Source organism: Sapajus apella, unplaced genomic scaffold (genome assembly GCF_009761245.1).
Source record: "Sapajus apella isolate SASKATOON/1434 unplaced genomic scaffold, GSC_monkey_1.0 scaffold11, whole genome shotgun sequence".
Taxonomy (NCBI): domain Eukaryota; kingdom Metazoa; phylum Chordata; class Mammalia; order Primates; family Cebidae; genus Sapajus; species Sapajus apella.
Window position 1 is genome coordinate 12674136 of NW_022436951.1, and position 23151 is coordinate 12697286.

The window sequence follows — 23151 nt, forward strand, 5'->3', positions numbered from 1 at the left end:
TTGGCTCACGGCAACCTCTGCCTCCCAGGTTCAAGCGATTCTTCTGTCTCAGATCCCTGAGTACCTGGAATTATAGGCATATGCCACCACGCCCAGATAATTTTTGTATTTTTAGTAGAGATGGTGTTTCACCATGTTGGTCAGGTTGGTCTTGAACTCCTGACCTTGTGATCTGCCCAACTCGACCTCCCTAATTGCTGGGATTACAGGTGTGACCCACTGCGCTGAACCATCCAGCACAGTAGTATAGATTCCAGGCAGGAAATTTAGGAAAGATGTGAATAAAGTTTATTCTAATTCTTCCTTCAATTTAGTTGCAGATGACATACTATTGTATATAAAAACAATTCTAAGGACCACATACATTCAAAAAACTATTAAAGCTATTAAATGAATTCAACAAAGTTGCAGAATACAAAGCAGTATATAAAAATAAATTCTGTTTATATAAACTAGCTGTTAACAATCAGAAAAATAAGAAAAATTTATTCATAGTAGCATTAAAGAAAAATATCTTAAAATAGATTTAATAAGAGAAAGGCAATATTTTACATCAAATACTATAAAGCATCATTGAAAGACATTAGAGACCAAACTGAATGTGAGAACATCTCATGTTCATGGATTGGAAAACAGCACTGTTAAGGTGGCAGTCTTCCTTAATTAATCTACAGATTTAGTACAAATGTATCAAAATCCCAGATGACTTTATTGCAGAAACCTATACTATGATACTAAAATTCATATGGAATCTTAATGCAAGAGACCCTAATAGTAAAAAATGATTATGAAAAAGATAAAAAAGAAGGCTAACTTTTTAATTTAAAAACTGACTACAAAGCTTATAGTAATATAGGATGCATGGGCTAGCATAAGAATAGGCATAGAAAATGACATGGCTTGCCTGTGTCCCCACCCAAATGTATCTTGAACTGTAGTTCCCAAAATCTCCATGTGTCATGGGCAGGATCTAGCGGGAGGTAATTGAACCATGGGGGTAGTTGCCCTCATGTCTCTGTTCTCAAGGACGGTGAGTGAGTACTCACAAGATCTGATGGTTTTATAAGGGGTGTTTTCCCCTTTGCCTTGCCCTAATTCTCCTTCCTGCCACCTTGTGAAAAAGGATGTGTTTGTTTTTCCTTCTACCATAACAGTAACTTTCCTGAGGCCTCCCCAGCCATGCTGAACTGTGAGTCAATTAAGCTTCTTTCCTTTACAAAGTACCCAGCCTCAGCTATGTCTTTATTAGCAGTATGAGAACAGACTAATACAGAGAACAATGGGAGGAAATTTACATAATAAAAGTAAACATATATTTACAATTAATTGATTTTGACAAGGATGCCAAGACAGCTCAATGGGGAAAGAATAGTCTTTTCAACAAATAATTCTGAGACAGCTAGATATCCACATTCAAATGATATTAGGCCTCTACCTTATGTCATATATATATATATATATATATATGTGTGTGTGTGTGTGTGTGTGTGTGTGTATGTATAATACATATATATATATAACATATATATATATATATATAAAACCTCAAAATGGTTAAAATACCAAAGTGTAAGAGCAAAAACTATGAAGTTCTTAGTAAACACATGTCCAAATCTTTACAATGTAGTTTTACAATATGATTTATTTCATACAATATAAAAAACAGTAAAGAAAAGAAATATAGACAAATTTACCTTCATCAAAATAACAAATATTGTGTTTCCAAAGGTACTATAAGAGAAATGAAAAGATAATCCACAATTAAAAGATAATATTTGCAGACCATATGTCTAATAAAGGACAAGTGTTCAGAATACATATATATATGTATATATATATATATATGTTCTGTTATACATATTTCTCACTCATAAGTGGGAGTTGAACATTGAGAACACATGGACACAGAAAGGGGAACAACACATACCAGGGTCTATTGTGGGGTGGAGGGTGAGGGGAGGGAATTTAGAGAACAGGTCAACAGATTAGTAGGTGCCACATGACACACATATACCTATGTAACAAACTTGCATTTTCTGTAGAGTTATCCCGTTTTTTAGAAGAAATAAAGACAAAAGTTATATATATATATATATATATATATATATATATAAAATTAGATATATATCTCATTTTAAATTAGATTATTTGTTTTTTATTGTTGAGTTGTTAAGAATACATATTATATGTATAATATATTGCACAATATTTTATTGTTAGAGCTGTTAAGAATATATACATAGTTGAATTGTTCAGAATAAACACATATGTACATATAATTAGAATATATATATACACATTCTCAACAACTTAATAAAAAGACAAATAATGCAAATGAACAAAAAGTGCTTTGTAAAAAGATCTTGATTAATTGGCTTTAGTTGTGATTCTAGAGTTAGACAACATTTCATTCCATAAAGTAGAAAGTGTTTCTAATTTGAATAGATATTTCTCCAAAGAAAACGTAACTGGGCAATGATTGCAAGGAAGGTTACTTAGGATTTTTAGTCATTAGGGAAATGTAACTTAAAATTAAAATTCAGTGACATCACAAAATTGGCATAATAGGAAGATCCAGAACTTGATTTCTCCATCTAAACAATAATTAAACTTGAACAAATAATAAAAAGTAAACCGTTTTAGAACTCTAGGACCTGATCAGACACTTATAGCAACCAAAGAAGTGCTTAATGAAGGGACATACTGCCTAAATTTTGTTTAAAAACCCATGGCCAAACTAGCTACCATTCCTTATTTATCAGGTTTGCTCTAGCTGTGAGGATAGTAGCCCATATTCCTAGAATGAATGGCTTGCATGAGGTTGTAAAGTAAAATCTGGTCGCTCAAAAGTTTGTTGTCGTGTGTGCTGATCAATACAATGGTTTCCAAGAAATTGATACCTTATAATATTATAATATGTAATACAATATTTATATATTTTATTATATATTATATTTAAAATATAGACTATGCAATGAAATAGGAAAGTATGGCTCATTCGCTGGAATGGCATAAGGTATTAGTGATTAGAATTACTAATCAAAAATGTTAACTGCTATAATTACTCTTAATGTGCTAGAGAAAACTGCCAACAAAGAACTAAAGAATATTTGAAAAAGTATATACGAACAAATAGGAAATATAAATAAAAAATGTAAACTTTAAAAAGGAACCAAATAAAAATTATTGATTTGATAGTACAGTATCTATTTTTTTTTTAAAAAAAGAAAGGTTCACTTGAGGGATTCAATGGCAAATTTGAGTGGGTAGAAAAAAGAATCAGGAAACTTGAAAATACGCCATTTTAGGAGCAGAAAAAAAATTAAGAAAAATGAACAGAACCTAATGAACTTGTGGAGCACTATCAAATTCACTAACATATACATTACAAGGGTTTCAGAAAAAAAAAAGAGAAAGAATTAAGTTAAAAAATTTGAAGAAAGAGTGGAAAAAACTTCCTAAACTAGATGAAAGACACAAATATTCATATTCAAAAAGCTCAATAACTTCAAACATGACAAACTCAAAAAGATTGACACTGACTGATTATAGTTCAATTGCTGAAGCCAAAGAAACAATCTGAACAAAGCAAGAGAGAGTTACTCAACAGCTAGAAGATTATTTATCTTCAGTTGATTTATCATTGAGGACTACGGAGGTCAGAAGGAGTGGGATGAGATATTTACAGTGCTGAAAATAAAATATCAAACAAAAATAACAAGTTTTAAAGAAATTAAGAAATTCCCAGGTAAACAAAAGCTAAGAAAGTCAGCATGTAGTAGATCTGTCTTAGAAGAAATGCTAAAAGGAGGTAGATCTTCTAGTGGAAATAAAGTGATAATAGACAGTGACTTGAAGCCACATAAATCAGTGAAGAATGCCCATAAAGGCAGATAAATATAAAATTAAGTGTTACTGTGCAATTGGTTTGTAATTCTTTATTTTGTATATGATTTAAAATCAAATACAGAAAATACTAATTATAAACATGTAAAAAATGCAATGTATCACAATATAAAGGAAAAGGGATGGAGATGTATAGAAACTAAATGTTTGTATACTATTGAAATTTAGTTGGTATTACTCAAACTATGTTTTTATGTTTAATTTGTTAACTCTATTTCTCTATGTGATCACTAAGAATATAACAAAAATATACAGAAGATAAAAGGAGGGGGTCAAAACAGCAGGCTGCATGAACTTAACCAGGTAAAAAATAAGGCAATGATGAAAAAAGTGAGAAACAAAAATATATACAACATGTAAAAAAGCAAATAGCTATATGGCAAAGTTTTCTTTATCAGTAATTAAGTAAAAGGTAAATGGATTAAATTTTTAGTTAAGGGGTGGAGATTTACAGAATGTATCAAAAAGTATTCCCTTAGAAACTGTATAGAAGAGACTCAGTTTAGTTACAAAAAAAGAAGTTGAAAGACAAGCAATCCTATTTTTAAAATTGGCGAAGGGTTTGAGATAGGCATTTATCCAAAGAAGATGTAACAAGGATCAATAAGCGCATAAAAGATGTTCAACATTATTAGTTATTAGGAAATGAATATCTAATCCACAATGATATGTTACTTTACACATACTAGGGTAGCTATAATTTTAAAATAATGATGAAAATTAACAAGTCTTGTCAAAGATTTGGAACAACTGTAACTCTCATATATTACTTTTGGGAATGTGAAATGGTGCAGCTGTTTAGGAAATCAGTTTGGAAGTTCCTCAAAATATTTACCAAAGAGTTAGCATACAGCCTAGAAATCTGCAACATTTCCATCACAATGAAATTCAATGCATATAACCACACGAAAACTTGTACACACATTTTTATAGCAGTATTTATTATATTAGCCACAAAGTGGAAACAATCCAAATATCTTTCAATTGATGAATATGTAAACGAAATATATTACAGCCATATAATGACAAATCTTTCAGCTATAAAAATTTAGGTCAGAAAGTCCTGCTACATGTTACAGTATCTGTGAATCTTGAACACATAATGCTAAGTCAAGCTAGACACAACAAGCCAAATATTGCATTACTACATGTATGTAAAATATCCAGAATAGGCAAATCCATAGAGATCTCAAGTAGATTAGTGCTTGCTTGGTGGAAAAGGGATATGTGCACTAACTGCTAATGTATTTGATCTTTCCTTCTGGGGTGTTGAAAAGGTTCTGGAATTAGACAGCGATGACAGCTAACATCTTTGTGAATATGCTAAGAATCAGTAAAGTGAATAATACTGAAATATATTTTAGTTTGTATACTGAAGGTACACCTACAAGATTGTATGTGAATCATATCTCAGTTTAAAAAGATGTAAGAAAAAAAAACTAATAAACACTGATATTCCTTACCTCATCATAATGTCAAGAGAGAGATTACATCTTCAGAGTGGCCCTTAACAATTAATTCTACACCATCACATGGTGCTGGGACCCTGAGCCTTTTATCCTATATTCATTGGTAACGAAATAGACATAAGAGGGATTGCCATTCTGAAATGTCCAGATGTGAGATACAATTGGCTTTATATCCCTACAGGGCTGATGTCGCTTATATCTTTGATCTGAGAACATTAGATGACAGAAGATATACAAGAGCAACATCCTTCTCCCAAAATGCATGAATTCTCATTATGCTCAGACTGAAATGTATTAGAAAAGTGGATCTTTTCTTTTAAACCTCAAAGCAAATATTTCTCCTTATGTACTAGAGGAGAAAAAAGTTTTACAGCTCTCCATTACACATTTTTAATGTTTTCAAGTTTTGCACATGTACAAATAATATATTTTTATTTTATTCCAGAGATAAAATTAATATACACTTAAAACACTGAAATTAATTTATAAGGCAAGTAAGGAGTTAATTTTAGTGAAACATTGTGGAAAAACGTGTCTGTACGTGATTATTTTTTTTAAATAGCTCAGTCTGAATTTGTTTACACTGCCCAGATTTCCCATGTTAAAATAATCTGTTTTCAAAAAGAGCACTTAGTGTTTTAATTCACCTAATTTAATGTCTGGAAGTTGCCTACTGGCAGCTATATAGAGATCAAATTATTCCATCTCATTGTCATTGCTTCATTAATTGTCTAAATGTTAAATGTATTGTAGTTTGTACTTTCAAGTTACATATTATATCAGCAATTTTCAAGTTCTTATTTAATACAAGCAATTGAACCAAACTGATGCAAGTGAAATTAGAGTCCAGTGAATGGAATTTTTATTATTAAATACCTTGTACTTCCCACAGGTTACACTACATAAATTGTTGAATGGTTTCTAAACAATACTAGTGTGTTTTCATGTTAATGCAGTTAATATTCAAATACTATGCCAGAAGAAATAAAACAAAACCTTATAATTGTCATCAAACTTGTAGAATCTTCACAGTCTAAATCTTATTCTGAATATTTATTGAATTAAATTACAGCACCCATTCTCTCTGAGCAGTTTTCCTGCTTCTTTGTTCTGCAGCTATCCCTATTCTATCCCAGAGCTCTGTTTCACTTAGTAACTAGAGCACCAATTTAAAGATAAATGGCATTATGTCACCCCACTACTCAAAACCCTCCAATGATTTCCATTTCTATTAATAAGCAAAAGCCAAAAATCTTTCCATGGCCTACAAGAATGGACATTATCTGAACTTCTTCTTGATTCTGATTTTATTCCCTTCCCATTGTTCTCAGACATAAACTATAACCTTTGCCTTTCCTTGCTCACATTAAGCTCATTTTCACCTTAATACCAGTGTGTGGTTCCTTCCTTGGCCTAAAAATGATGTCTTGGATAACCACACTGAATACTGTATTAGTCTGTTCTCATGTTGCTATGAAGAAACATTCGAGACTAGGTAATTTATAAAAAAGAGTTTTAATTGACTCACAGTTCTGCGTGGCTGTGGAGGACTCAGGAAATTTACGATTATGGCATAAGGGGAAGGACACACATCCTTTTTACATGGCGACAGGAGAGACATGTGCTGAGCAAAGAGGGGAGACCCTAATAAAACCATCAGATCTTGTGAAAACTCACTCACTATCATGAGAACAGTATGAGGATAACTGCCCTTATGATTCAATTATCTCACATGGGGTTTCTTCCATAACACATGGAGACTATAGAAATTACAATTCAAGATGAGACTTGGGTGCTGACACAGCTAAACCATATCATTCTGCCCCTGACCCCACCCAAATTTCATGTCCACACACTTCAAAATACAAACACTCCCATCCTACAGTACTCCAAAGCTTTAATTCATTCCAGCATTAAATCAAAAGTCCAAGTCCAAAGTCTCATCTGAGACAAGGCAAGTCCCTTCCACCTATGATCCTGTAAAATCAAAAGCAAGTTAGTTACTTCCTAGATACAATGGGGGTACATAAATTGGCTAAATACGCCCATTCCAAATGGGAGAAATTGGCCACGACAAAGGAGATACAGGCCTCATGAAAGTTTGAAAGCCAACTAAGCAATGATTAAACCTTAAAGTTCCAAAGTGATCTCCTTTAACTCCATGTCTCATATCCAGGTCATGCTGATGCAAGAGGTAGGCTCCATTGGCCTTGGGCAACTCGACCCCTGTGGCTTTGCAGGGTACAGCTCCCTTTCCAGCTGCTTTCATGGACTGTCCTTGAGTGTCTTCAGCTTTTTCCAGTGCACAGTGCAAACTGTCAGTGCATCTCCCATTCTTGTATCTAGAGGCTGGTGGCCCTCAACTCACAGCTCACAAAGGCAGTGCCCTAGTGGGGACTCCAACCTCACATTTTCATTCTGCACTGCCCTAGCAAAGGTTCTCCATGAACCTGCAGCAAACTTCTGCCTGCACATCCAGGTGTTTCCATACATCCTCTGAGATCTAGGCAGAGGTTCCCAATCCTCAATTCTTGACTTCTATTTTGGAGTAGATATTTTATTAGCTGTTTTAATGAGGTATAATTAACATACAATCATACATATAATTAACATGCACACTTGGATACATTCTGTCATGTTACCTGTGAAACCATGAGCACAACTAAGATCATAGACATATCCTTTATCTCAAAAGTAATCTGCTTTCCGTGCTCATAGATTAAATATTCTATAGCTTTATATAAATAGAACTATGCAACATGTACTGTATATTGTCTGGCTTCATTCACATACCTTAATATAAATTTTAAGATCCAACCATGTTATAGTAGCTGTTGATAGTTCTTTATTTTATTGATAAATACTAACTGCTATTCTATTCTATGGTATACCAAAGTGTGTTAATCCATTAATCTGTTGACAGACATTTGTATTGGTCTACATCTGTCTAGGTTTGGGCTATCACAAACAAAGCATTTCTGTATGTATATATGTATGTGTATATACATTCACGTAGACATCTTTTTACGGAAGTAAGCTCTTATTTTCCTTGTTTAAATAAATGACAATGCAATGGCTGAAATTTACAGCAAATTTAATTTTAACATTTAAAGTAACCTTCAACCAGCTTTCCACAGTTGTAGCATTTTACATTCCACCAGCAGTGTATGAGAGTTCCAGCTTCAACATCTCCTCCATCTCTTCACAAGCCCTTGGAATGGCCAGTCTTTTTATTTTAACCATTCTAATAGGTATGTAGTGGTATTTCACTGTGGTTTTGATTAACAATTCTCTGATGATTAATGATGCTGTGCTTGTTTTTATGCTCATTTGCCCTTTGTATCTATTTGTGTTAATTAGTTTCAAGAAATACATCACAGTTTTTACTCTTACGGAAGTATAATCTCAAGTAACACCATCAACCTTGACATTAAGTTTGGCAATGTAAAGAAAAATCTTTTATTTTGCTTTATTTCATAACGAAAATGCTGCTATCTTGTTACTCTCCTTGTTAACACTTTTTGCTTAGCCATCTTTTCTCAAATGTTACTTTTTCTGTTGCATTTGTTAGTATCAAGTCATGAGGTCTATCTATCTTAACTTTATTTGTTCATCCCCCAGATAAGCAAGTCTGTTACTACAGAAAAACAGAAATAAACTACTATCATCCTTTATTAAAAATTAATGCATTTGCCTATTACATCCCTCTTTTTGTGGTATGCCCAGAACAGTGATCATATTAAAAACAAGCCCAACTTCACTAATATTAAAACTGATTCTAGAAAAGGGAAGTTTTGTGACAGAGAGGAACTCTGGCATGAGCTTATCTTCTGGTGAAAGTAGATGTTCTGGGAGGTGTTCATTTCTATATTACTTTTATGTTCTAAATTTCTAGTCAGCAATCTTCTTGAGCATGACTCTTTTTAAGATAGAACTAAAAATAATTTACTAATACCTATTTGTGCTCAGAGAATATACAAGGCAAGGATAGAAAATGGAGAAATAGTTTTCATGGCATTTTATATATTTATTACATGAGCTGTGCTCTACAAGGACAGAGAAAATTTGTCCAATTATCTCTAAGTGACGACTAGTACTTTATAGTGTTTAACAAAAACTTAGATTTTTGATTTAGCTTGCTTTAATTACAAAATTAAGGATAGAGTTATATTTCATATCTTTGGTGGAGGAATATTAATTTAGAGGGCAAGTGATCTTGAAATGAATAAGTAAATAATCTTAAAAGTATCCATTAGCATTAGTGTCACTACAGCCGGTATACAAACTCCACTGCTAAATTTGACTGTCTTTAAAAAAATAAAAAGTAAAATTTACAAGTGGGCTTCTAAGTTACTTGAAATAAGTAAGAAGAGGAGATTGCAGCTACTTAAATGAGTTTCTAAGAAATTTTACTTAGCTCATGTTAAGATACAGAAATAGTAAAATGAAAGGATGTGTACATCTAACCTAGAGAATTACCTGCCAGTGCTCCCTTCAGCTTTCCAAATACACAAGTATGTGATGAGCTCCCCTGAAATCTTGCTTACCATTTTTGAATTGGTCTTGAATCACAATTACTTTTCTCAACACTCCATTTCCTGAGTTTATCTTTTTTTTTTTTTTTTTTTTTTTTTTTTTTGAGACGGAGTTTCGCTCTTATTACCCAGGCTGGAGTGCAATGGCGCGATCTCGGCTCACCGCAACCTCCGTCTCCTGGGTTCAGGCAATTCTCCTGCCTCAGCCCCCTGAGTCGCTGGGATTACAGGCACGCGCCACCATGCCCAGCTAATTTTTTTCTGTATTTTTAGTAGAGACGGGGTTTCACCATGTTGACCAGGATGGTCTTGATCTCTTGACCTCGTGATCCACCCGCCTCGGCCTCCCACAGTGCTGGGATTACAGGCTTGAGCCACCGCGCCCGGCCCTGAGTTTATCTTTTATCTGTCTCCAGAAAGGACCATGAATGTCTGCTTCCAACTTTAAGACATATGTAACATTATAAAAAATATAATTTTATGTTAATTACTTTTTTTAATCATTTCAGGGAATCAAACCCTAAATTTTATATGTTTGTAAAATTAATTAAGAAAAGAAATAGGACAAAAACTAGTGTTTATCAAATTGGGAAATTCAAGCGTACATGAGAGGCTTTTATTCTCACTACTGCTATGGTAAGATTTTTCTATTGTAAGTTAGCCCATAACAAGAGAGAGAAAAAAAACTGAGTCAGTAAGTGTTCTGCTTTAAAAATCATACAAATAAACATTATAGGCTTCCATGCAACTGTCAAATACCATGAAAAACTAACAGGTTAAACTCAATGTCATTTCACATGGTTAGGCATTGATTAGTAACATGTCACCTATGACCTTCTCAAATAATTAGATTCTTAATTTAAATATTTGCTGACAATACATTTTAAAAGGAAAAATAACTACTATTAAATTACTTTGTTTTACTCAGCATCATAGCTGCTGCTTTGTCACATCCATAGAGTTAATAATTTAAATAACTGTGCTTAGGAAGATTGATATGTTAATTTAATTAAAACTTCTCTGCCAATTCTTCTTGTTATTTTGCCACATCTTACTGCCAGTACTTTCATAAGCTCTGGGTGAAAGTTGTTGAGAAAAGAGCTTACAATTTGCAATGAATTTCTTTCTGCTGAAAATGGGAACTGTTATAAAATTTTATTTAGCCTTTTATCCAAGATGGAAATATGCTATACCCAGGATTATGGGCCTGTCATTTTGAAATTGTCCAGTGATTTAATGCTGACTCTCCTAGTCCAGCTCCATGGAAACCTGATTACTCTGCCTTGAAGTAGTAAACATGCTGCTTGACATCTAAACACATGCAGAACTTTTGCCAAAGGCACAGCATCTACTAATGATTTTCAGTGGTGTCAGCCAGGAGAGTGTCAGTGACAGCCAAGCCAAGTAAAAGTAAAAGAGTTTTCAGAGCGATCACTGTGAAAACTTGACTGCAAACAATATTTTCAAGCCACAGATTTTACAGATGAGTCAGTAAATTAAAGGTCATAATATGAATTTTTAAGAAGTCTAAATAAATGCAGCCTACAGGCAGTAACTGAATCTAGGAATCAGCAGACCCAGATCTAGACCTAGTTCTGAACTGTGAAACTCTGAGAAAAAAATACATTTGCCTGTCAGAATTTATTTACACAGCTTCTTTTTTTGTTTTTTGGGGGGAATGGAGTTTAGCTGTTGTTGCCCCAGACTGGAGTGCAATGGTGCAATCTCAGATCACTGCAGCCTCCACATCTGGGGTTCAAGCAATTCTCCTGCCTTAGCCTCCTGAGTAGTTGAGATTACAGGCATGCACCACCATGCCCAGCTAATTTTTGTATTATTAGCAGAGACAGGGTTTCACTGTGTTGGCCAAGCTAGTCTTCAACTACTGACCTCAGGTGATCCACCGCCTCCCAAAGTGCTGGCATTATAGGCATGAGCCACCACGCTGGGCCTGCACAGCTTTTTAATATAATTTAACTTTTACTTTAGATTCAGAGATACATGTGCAGATATTTCACATGAGTATATTGTAGGATGCTGCAGTTTGTGGTATAGGTCCCATCAGCCAGGAAGTGAGCATAGTGCTTAGCAGGTAATTTTTCAATCAATTGTCTCCACCCTTTCTCCTCTCTCTAGTATATTCTGTAGATCTGTTGTTCCTGTTTTTCTATCCATGTGTATTCAATGTTCAGCTCCCACTTATAAGTGAGAACATGAGTTATTTCTTGGTTTTGTTGTTGTTGTTGTTGTTCCTCTGTTAGTTTATTTAGGATATGGCCTCCAGCTGCATCCATATTGCTCATAAAGACATGATCCCATCCTTTTTCATGGCTCTTCAATATTCCATTGTGTACATGAACTACATTTTCTTTAGCCAATCCATCACTGTTGGGCACCTAAACATGATTCCGTATTTTTTGCTACTGGGAATTGTGTTGCAATGAACATGTAAGTGCATGTGTATTTTGGGTAGAACATTTTATTTTCCTTTGGGTGTATACCTAGTAATGAGATAGCTGAGTCAAATGGTATCTCTTATTTAACTTCTTTGAGAAATATCCAAACTGCTTTTCACAGGGACTGAGCTTATGTTCCCATCAACAGTGTATAAGTGTTCCCGTTTTTGCCTCAGCCTTGTCAACATCTGTTTTTTGTTTTTGTTTTTTTTAGCTTTTTAACAGTAGCCATTCTGACTAGTATGAGATAGTATCTCACTGTGGGGTTTATTTGCATTTCTCTGAAAATTAGCGATGATGAGCATTTTCATGTTTGTTGGCAACTTGTATTTCTTCTTTTGAGAAGTGTCTGTTCACGTCCTTTGCCCATTTTTTAATAAGATTATTTGTTTTCTTTTACTTGTTGATTTGTTTAAGTTCCTTATAGATTTTAGGTGTTAGACTTTTGTTGGATTCATAGTTTGTGAATATTTTCTCTTATTATTTAAATTTTGCTTACTCTATGAATAATTGATTTAAAATATGAAATAAGAGAGATAGACTAGGACCTACCATAAAATGCAAACATAGTTAGATCCCATTTACTAATGGAAGAACCGGCTTAAAGAAATTTACTATCCTGTACAGGTTAGTAATTTGGGGAACAATAATTTAACACCAGGCTGTCAGATTTCCCACAGAGTCCACAGGCTTTTCGTTTTGCACAACATTATATTTGCTTCAAACAAATAATGTAGAGGTCAAGCATTGGGGGTGAAAAAAATTATAATAAATAAGGAATTATCTGGAATGTGTCACTTCCTTTCTTTTCTAGAAATATTCTAATTATCTCTCTGTGTTCTTACTGTCTGGGGCCATTCAGCCTGGCACTCATAGGAGAACATGGCATTGCTCTTTGCTCCAGAATTTTCTCCCCATACACACTACTAGTTAGTATCATTTAACTTGCTTTCCTTTAGTAAATAAAAATAGGTAATACTGAATCTATCAAATAAACACATTTTTTGAAAACCTGGGAAAAGAGAGTGAGCCCAATGTTTTGCACAATATTTTAAATGTTTCATAATCACTTTCATTTTAAGCTTGTGTGATGAACTAAAGTTTACCATGTATTATTTTTTAATCTTCCAGTGACATCCTCTCCAATATGGGGTACTCTGTGACAACTTCATTCACAGAATATGGAGGAGATGGTGCAGTATCATATTCTGAGTCCAGGCTGCTTTTGCTTTCTGTCTTTTACAACACACGTCTTTAGAACACAGCTATCATGCCATGGACATCCTGAGATACTTGAGAGGCCATGTAGAGGCAATGCATTCCAGAGCTCTAGCTGAGTTCCCAGCCAACAACAGGGTCAACCCTCAGCAATGTAGGTGAAATACTATGGATGTGCAGCCATGCCAAGCTTGCAAATGGCTCCAGTCCCAGCTTATTTTTAAGTGCAACCACTGAGAGAGGTTCTAGTTAAGAAATGCTTAGCCAGGTGCAATGGCTCACGCCAGTAATCCCAGCTCTTTGGGAGTCTGAGGAGGGTAAATCACAAGGTCAGTAGTTAAAGACCAGTCTGGCAAAATGGTGAAAACTCATCTCTACTAAAAATAGAAAAATATTATCCAGGAATGGTGGCAGGTGCCTGTAATTCCAGCTACTTGCGAGGCTGAGGCAGAGAATTTCTTGAACCCAGGAGGTAGAGTTTGCAGTGAGCCAAGATAATGCCACTGCACTCCACCCTGGGTGACAGAGCAAGACACCATCTCAAAAAAAAAAAAAAAAAAAAAAAAGAAAAGAAGAAAAAAAAGAAGAAGAAGGAGTGCTCAGCCCATCCTAATCAACTAATCAACCCACAGAAGCATGTAGAAAACAAGATTTTTGTGCATTTTTAGCCATTACGTTATGCAGTGCAACAGACAACTGGAATGAATTTGTACACACCAGATATCTATCCGGCATAGCAACTGCTCTATACCTGTGGTAAAATACAATATAATAGGTAATAAAGACATAGACCTAGCCCATCTTTGGCATCCATTTAAGTTTTATTATCCAGAATTCTAACCTACTGATATGGTTTGGCTGTGTCCCCACCTAAATCTCATCTTGAATTGTAACTCCCACAATTCCAACATGTCGTGAGAGGAACCTAGTGGGAGGTGATTGAATTATGGGGGTGGGCCTTTCCTGTGCTGTTCTCATAATAGTGAATCAGTTTTATAAGATCTGATGGTTTTTAAAAAGAGGAGTTCCCCTGCATAATCTCTCTCTTTGCCTACTGCCATCCATGTAAGACGTGACTTGCTATTCCTTGCCTTCTGCAATGATTGTGAGACCTCTGCAGCCATGTGGAACTTTAAGTCCTTAAACTTCTTTTTCTCTATAATTTACCCTGTGTCAGCAATGTGAAAATGGACTAAAACACCTACGTTTAACTACAATCTTTATATATTTTTTTTGTTTGAGACAGAGTCTTACACTGTCTGCAAGGCTGGAGTTCAGTGTCAAGATCTTGGCTCACTGCAGTCTCTACCTCCGAGGTTCAAGTAATTCTCCTGCTTCAGCCTCCCAAGTAGCTGGGACTACAGGAACCCACCACACCTGGCTAGTTTTTGTATTTTTAGTAGAGACGGGGTTTCGCCATATTGGTCATTCTTGTCTCAAACTGTTGACCTTGTGATCTACCCACCTTGGCCTCTCAAAGTGCTGGATTACAGGCATGAGCCACAGTGCCTAGCCTACAATCATTACCTTAATGTGGATGAAATATTTTGGATTTCTCTATCTAGAATTTTCACAAGCAATTCAGACTGAACTGAATCATTTACTTTGCCTAGTTTGCCATGTGCTTTTATTCCTATATTAACTTCTCAGGTTAATGAAAGGAGAATTTCAGAGTCAGGTATTCTCTATAGATCTATCAATCTTTACTTGAACCATTTTTGGCATCTGATTAATTCATATTCTCTTAGCAGCATCTTCGGTTAAAAATCATCTTCTATTTTACATATATTAATTAAAGTTTATTATCCAGAGCTTTTCCTGTCCAATTTATCACCTACCAAGCTTTCTTCAATATAGTTCCTCAGATTATTTTTCAAAAGAAAAATGTAATAATGCCATAACTACACTCAGTTGATTCATTGATTAATTTTTTTTTCTCACTCTGTGACAGGTCAGGGAAAGAATGCACAGAGAAATATCTGAAGGTTCAGAACTTCAGAACTGACTAATATTCAGAGACCCAATACATTTCTTTACATGAGTAAGGCCAAATAAAACATTATGCTAATAGGAAATATGTAGTTAGTACTAGCAATGACAAGGAAGCTGCTCTAAATGCATTACACATATGAACTCAGCGAATCCTCACAATAATTCTATGTGATACATACTACTGTTATCCCACTTTATAGGTGAGGGAATTGAAGAACAGAGGTTAAATAATTTTAACTTTTTTGCATGTCTCTATCCCTTTGAGATATGAATATTTGCTAAACATTTGCATTCAAGAACACTATTTTCATAAATATCATAAAATTTACAAAAGACATGAAGAAACAGAGAACAAATAGGTTGAGAAATCTAGTTCTGCTTCAGAATCCTCACATAGTACATAGGTATTAATTGCTCCATTAAGGCATATGAGTGATCTAGTCAGAATTTCAGTGCTGTCACCAGCACTAGGAAAATAATAATACTCATATTTTCTATTGAAGGAGAAATTATATGGGATCATCTTCTGCAAAACATAAATAGGATAGAAGGTGTGTGCTACAATGGAAATTCATGATATTGGTCAATTTTCATTATCACTGCAAAATTTGTCATTTTTTTAACTGTTAGATTTGTGTGTTTTTAATGTTTACTATAATTTTTTTAAATTTATTTTTATTCTATTTAAAATTTTTTTCCACCATGGCCCTCCTCATTGCCATTATTTTATTTTTTATTCTTTTTTTTTTTAACTTTTACTTGAAGTTCAGTGGTACAAGTGCAGGTTTCTTATATAGGTAAACTTGTGTCATGGGCGATTGTGGTATAAATTATTTCATCACCTAGGTATTAAGCCTAGTACCTATTGTTTTTCTTGATTCTCTCCCTCCTCCCACACTTTACTCTCTGAAAGGCCCCAGTGTGTGTTGTTCCCCTCTATGTGTCCATGTGTTCTCATTACTTAGCTCCCATTTATAAGTGAGAATTTGTGGTATTTGGTTTTCTGTTCCTGTGTTAGTTTGCTAAGGATAATGACCTAGCGCTCCATCCATCTTCCTGCAAAGAGCATGATCCCATTCTTTCCTATAGCTACATAGTATTCCATGGTGCAAATGTGCCACATTTTCTTTATCTAGTCTTTCATTGATGGGAATTTAGGTTGATTCCATGTCTTTGCTGTTGTAACTTTACTACAATGAACATATGTGTATGTGTGTCATTATAACAGAATGATTTATATTGGTTTGAGCATATACTCAGTAATGGGATGGCTGGATCACATAGTATTTCTGTCTTCAAGTCTTTGAGGAATCTCCACACTGTCTTCCACCATAACTGAACTAACTTACACTCTCACCAACAGTATATAAGCATTTCTTTTTCTCCACAAAGTGACTAGCATCTATTATCCTTGACTTTTTATTAATAGCCATTTGACTGGTGTGAGATGATATCTTATTGTGGTTTTGATTTGCATTTCTCTAATGATCAGTGATGTTGAGCTTTATTTCACATGACTGTTGCCCACATATATATCTTCTTTTGAAAAGTGTCTGTACATGTAGTCATGGGTAGGAATAATCAATATTATTATTAAAATGCCCAAAGTAATTTATAGATGCAATTTTATTCCCATTCAACTACCACTGACATAACTCACAGAACTAGAATCAACTATTTTAAAATTTATATGGAACCAAAAAACAGCCTGAAGAACCAAGGGAATCCAAAGCAAAAAGAACAAAGCTGGAGGCATCATACTACCCAACTTCAAACAATACTACTGGGCAACAATAATCAAAACAGCATGGTACTGTTACAAGAACAGGCACATAGATCAATGGAACAGAATAGAGAAGCCAGAAATAATACTTCACACCTAAAACAATCTGCTTTATGAGAAACCTTACAAAAACAAGCAATGGGGAAAGATTTCCTATTCAGTTAGTGGTTCTGGGATAACTGACTTGCCACATGCAGAAGATTGAAACTAGACCCCGTCCTTATGCCATTTACAAAAAATAAGACAATATGGATTAAATACTTAAATATAGAACCCAACAACCATAAAAGCCCCAAAAGACAAACTAGGCAATACCGTTCAGAACATAGGCATGAGCAAAGATTTCCTGACAAAGATACCAAAAACAATTGCAACAAGAGTAAAAATTGTCAGATGGAATCTAATTAAACTTAGAGCTTCTGCACAGCAAAATAAGCTATCAACAGAGTAAAGAGACAATCTACAGAATATGGAAAAATTTTTGCAAACTCTGCATCCAACAAAGGTAATAGCCAGCATCTCTAAGAAACAAACAAATTTACGAGAAACAACCGTATAAAAACATGGGCAAAGGACGTAACAGTCATTTTTCAAAAGAAGGCATACATTTCTTATAGTGTACTACATTTATTGTGCCATGTTTGTTTTCTATTTGTATTTTTGTGCTTTATTCTCTTCTGATTAATTCTTTTGATATAACCAGTAGTCCTTCAGAAAGAAGAACCCTGTAGTTGATGTACCTTTTCTTACCCTGTGTGTATCTATCTGTCTGTCTCTCTAAAAAGTTGTTTTCAGAGTTATACTGTTCCCAGAAAGCCTGAGCATGTTTTATGCCAATTGATATTATTTCCACTTATGAATGAATGAAGATTTCATTATCACAGTATGATCTCCAAAATTTGAAAAATGAAGAATTTATAAGAGGGACCACATCCACACTAAATAATATTATTAACTGCCCCTCCATACACACATGCTCTTTATCTCCTCTCCACTACGTATATATACACACACACACACATACACACAAATAGAGATATCTTTCTGCCAGAGGTAAACACTTGTGTTCCTAGGTTCTGCACACAGAAACACAGTTACTTTCTTTGTCTCATTTGTCTGCAATGGCTCTTCTTATTCATTCTCAATTATAATGCTTGTTTTGGGTCCAGAGTCTCTCACTGTTTTCCAGGCTTAACTTAAAAATTAGTCTACCTTTTACAACACTCTGTTGTATATTTTGTCAACATAATCAATTTTTCCTGAATGATTTTCCAGCCTTCCAACAAGTGACACCAATGATTATCTTTTTATTTTATTGTAAGTTTATTTATTTTTATTCATTTGCATTTTCATTTCAGCAAAACAACAGTTTTGGCACATGCATAAATGTCATGTTGAACCACAGTTTCCATCATCTTCATGTCTTCTTCATAATTAAATATGCATTTCATTGGACAGAATTCCTCGATCTCTTTATATTATGATACTTGATTTAATTTTCTGCTCTATTTTAAAAATTTAATATTTTTAAAAATCATGATGGTATTTTTTCTTTTTCAATTGTTTATTTAACACTGTTTTGATCTTATTAAGAACTCTAAAGTAAGAGAAAGCCATTAAAGTTTATTGAATTTTGCTGAGTAAATGCATATATCACCAGTTCCCTCAAAAGACAGAAAGGACAGAGATTAGATACTAGTCACTTTCCAGAAATAATCTCATGATCTGACATTTATTGCAGGACAGTTGGTATTGTCTAGTTCTTTATGTCAGGAATAATTTAGCATTTATGTGGCACTTTACATTTTCAAAGTGCTCTTCAATCATTAATAAAACATTTCCCTTAACATTTCTGTCCAAGAGGTCAGTGTAACTACCAGTAACTAGAACCAATTAATAACAAAATAGTGAAAGAGTTACCATAATCCTTTCTTTTTCATGGTGTTGATTTTCAAGCATGTAAAATTTGGGCATTTGTTAAAATCCATTAAGCCACATTGAATTAATTTCCATTAATTTAGGTAAGGGCGAGTTACTGTAAATAACATTGTGAAAAGCTTAAGAATTATAACTTCCCTTTCAATTGTGGGCTACAGTCAATTAAATCTACTAATAAACATATAGCAAATTCTCTCAGGACTCAGAGCTATTCTATTAATGCAGATATTAGAGAATTCTGTAATTTTTAATGTTAGCAATATTGTGCCAGAATTAAATAATGTAACACAGATTGACTAGAGGCTAAAATGATATTTATGAGAGAGTACTGGTTCTCCAGTCAGCTTAAGGTAAATGCAAGGCAGTAATTTAGCAAATATATAAGTATAAACAGAAGGCGACATTCCCAAATGTTGGTGAACTAAGATACATCTGGAAAATAGTTTGTGTTAAGTTACCACACAATACATTTACTATACAATTATTATTAGTTCACAAATGATTTCTCTGTGTGTGTGTGTGTGTGTGTGTGTGTGTGTGTGTGTGTGTGTGTGTTTGTGTGATTCCTAGTGTTTTTGTGAAGTTTCTTTCACTCTAGCCTCATAAGAATACCTTGGAAGCACACCTGTATTCTTCCTCTCTGAGGCTATCTTGGCTTGTTATTTGTTTTTGCTTTTGTTTTTATTTAAAAGGGTGTCAAGAATAACATTTATTTCTTATTTGTAAATAGAAATGAGACTATTGTGAAATATTTTTATTATCCTGTACCTTTTTGAGAAATTTGTCCATTTCATTCTAGATGTCAATTTTCTCATGAAAACGTTTTATATTCTCACCTGCTTATCTTTCTAATATTTGTATTTTTATAGTTTTCTACTTTTTCATTCATGATACTGGTACTTTGTTATATCAGTCTTGTTTATATCAGCCTTATTAGTGCATTGCTATTATAGAATAGTTTAAATTTTCTAGAATCATATATAAAGAGGGCCATATATTATTTACTCTTTTGTGTCTGACTTCTTGCACTCAACATTATAATTCTGACATCCATTCATGCATTTGTATTTATCCACAGATTGTTTCTATTGATGAATAGTGTTCCTAGATATAGATAGATAAATATAGATATTTATCTCATTCTGTATGTACAGTCACGTGTGGATGGACATTGGCATTCCTTCCAGTTTTGTGATTGTAAATAAAAAAATCTAAATAATTTTATAAATAAAATTATGCAAGGTTTTGTGAGAAGCTTATGTTTTTTTATTTTCCTTACATAAATATATTGGGGTCTGGCATATTGTATCATGCCTGTAATTCCAGCACTTGGGGAGGGTGAGGCAGGTGGATCACTTGAGGTCAGGAATTGAGACCAGCCTGGGCAACATTGTGAAACCTTATATCTACTAAAATTACGAAAATTAGCCAGGCATGGTGGCACATGCCTTTAATCTCAGCTCTTTGGGAGGCTGAGGAGCCAGAATTGCTTGAACCAGGGAAGGAGAGTTTGCAGCAAGCCAAGATCGAGCCACTGCATTCCAGCTTGGGAGACAGCATGAGGGTCGATCTCAGAACAAACAAAAAACACCCAAAAAACAATGATAATAATAATAGAATAAATATATTAGAGTGGAATAGCTGAAATAGCTGGGTCATATAGTTAGCCTTTATCTTTCAATTGACATTTTAATTCATTTCTTAGGTTTTTAGTTATACTTTATTGTATTGTTGCATAGTAGTTTATGTCAAATGACTATATATACTTAAACTTTCATAGTTTATTATGAATCAATAATTCCACTCACATAAGATTTAGAAATTTTAGATAGTTTCTCATAATTGCTCTCTTTCATCGATGCTTGTCATATGAATTAAACACAATGCAACTCCCATAAGACAATACTCATAAATAATAAAAAGGAAACAATGTATCTTATATTTACTCACACATATAACATTTCTGATACTCTTCATATTTTCCTAAAAATTTGAGTCTCTCTTTAATGTCATTTTTCTTCTCCTCAAAGAATTTCCTCTAGAAATATTTGGTGATTTTAGGTCTGCTGGTAACAATTGCTTGTGGTTGTGTTTCATTAGAAATGTTCTTCAAGTCAAGATGGCTGAATAGACGTAACTCCAGTGCACAACACCCAGCGAGAGAGATGCAGAAATCCAGAGATCTCCTAGCTCCAACTGAGGTACCAGGTGCATTTCAATGGGTCTGATCCTATGTTTAGCAAAGGCCAGGCAGGGCAGGCCGAGGTGGGTAGGGGTGCTGCTTCACCCAGAAAGTGCATCTGACTGCTGAGTCAGAGGCTCCCCCTCTGACGCTCCAGTCCAGATACAGTGCTTCCCCCAAAGCCTCAGCAATACATCGAACAGGGGATCTTTGCCAGTCAAGTGCTAGGAATGACAATCACAGAGTTGAACAATAATCCAGGATGGTGTCCCGGATTGGAGCACAGATCTAAGCAAACGCATAAGCCCATAAGCAAGCCAGAAGAGCCTGTGGACCAAGCTATTGCTCCCTCCCCCTGCATGGAGGGAGAGGGAACTGAAAGCAGGAAGACAGATGGAGCAGCAGGATGGGCCTCTCCCCCATGACAGGAGAGAGGGAGCTAAAAGAGGGGAGACAGGCAGTGCAGCTGAGCAGGTCCCTATCCTCCCCAACAAACCCCAGAGGGTTGAAGCACTAACTCTAGTGGGTTATGCAGCCAGTGCCACAGTCTGAGCTGAACTAGAATGATCCAGCCCTGTGGAGGAAAGACATAACCCTCCATTAAAAGGGAGGGGTTAGACTTCATGGTTTACAAAAAACACAGGAAGCCTACATAGCAATGGGACCCTGTTCTTGACCACCCAGCAGTGCCTCCAGGTCAGCGGAAGAGGCACTAATCTCCCAGTGTAAACAAAAGACACAGGAAGCTTACCTAGCAACCTGAAGGAGTCCCTAGAAACCCAGTAGTGCCTCAGAAGGCGGACAAACTACCTCATCAGTCAGCTCCCTGAGACCACAGCCAGGTAAATCCATGAAGATGGAAAAAAACAAGCACAAAAAATATGAAACCATCAAAAACCAGAGCACCTCTTCTCCTTCAAGTGATCACAATTCCTCAACAACACGGGAACACAGCATGACCGAGAAAGAGTATGATGAATTGACAGAAACAGGCTTCAGGAGGTGGATAATAAACTTTTCTGAACCAAAGGAACACGTTCTAACTCAATGCAAAGAAACCAAAAGCCTTGAAAAAAGGTTAGATGAAATGATAACTAGAATAACCAGCTTAGAGAAGAACATAAACAACTTGATGGAGTTGAAAAGCACAGCACAAGAACTACATGAAGCAAACACAAGTTTTAATAGCTGAATAAATCAAGCAGAAGAAAGGATATTAGAGATTGAAGATCAAATCAATAAAATAAAAAGAGAAGGCAAGACAAGAGGAAAAAATGAAAAGAAATAAACAAAGCCTCGAAGAAATATGGGATTATATGAAAAGACCTAATGTATGCTTGAATGATGTACCTGAATATGATGGGGAGAATGAATCCGAGCTGGAAAACACACTCCAGTTTATTATCTAGGAGAACTTCCCAAGCCTAGCAAGGCAGTCTAACATTCAAATCCAAGAAATAAATACAGAGAACTCCACAAAGATATTCCTCCAGAAGAGCAACCCCAAGGCAAGTAACTGTCAGATTCACCAGGGTTGAAATGAAGGAAAAAATGATAAGGGGAGCCAGAGAGAATGGTCAGGTCACCCACAGAGGGAAGGCAATCAGGCTCACAGCAGATCTCTTGGCAGAAACCCTACAAGCCAGAAGAGAGTGGGGGCCAATATTCAACA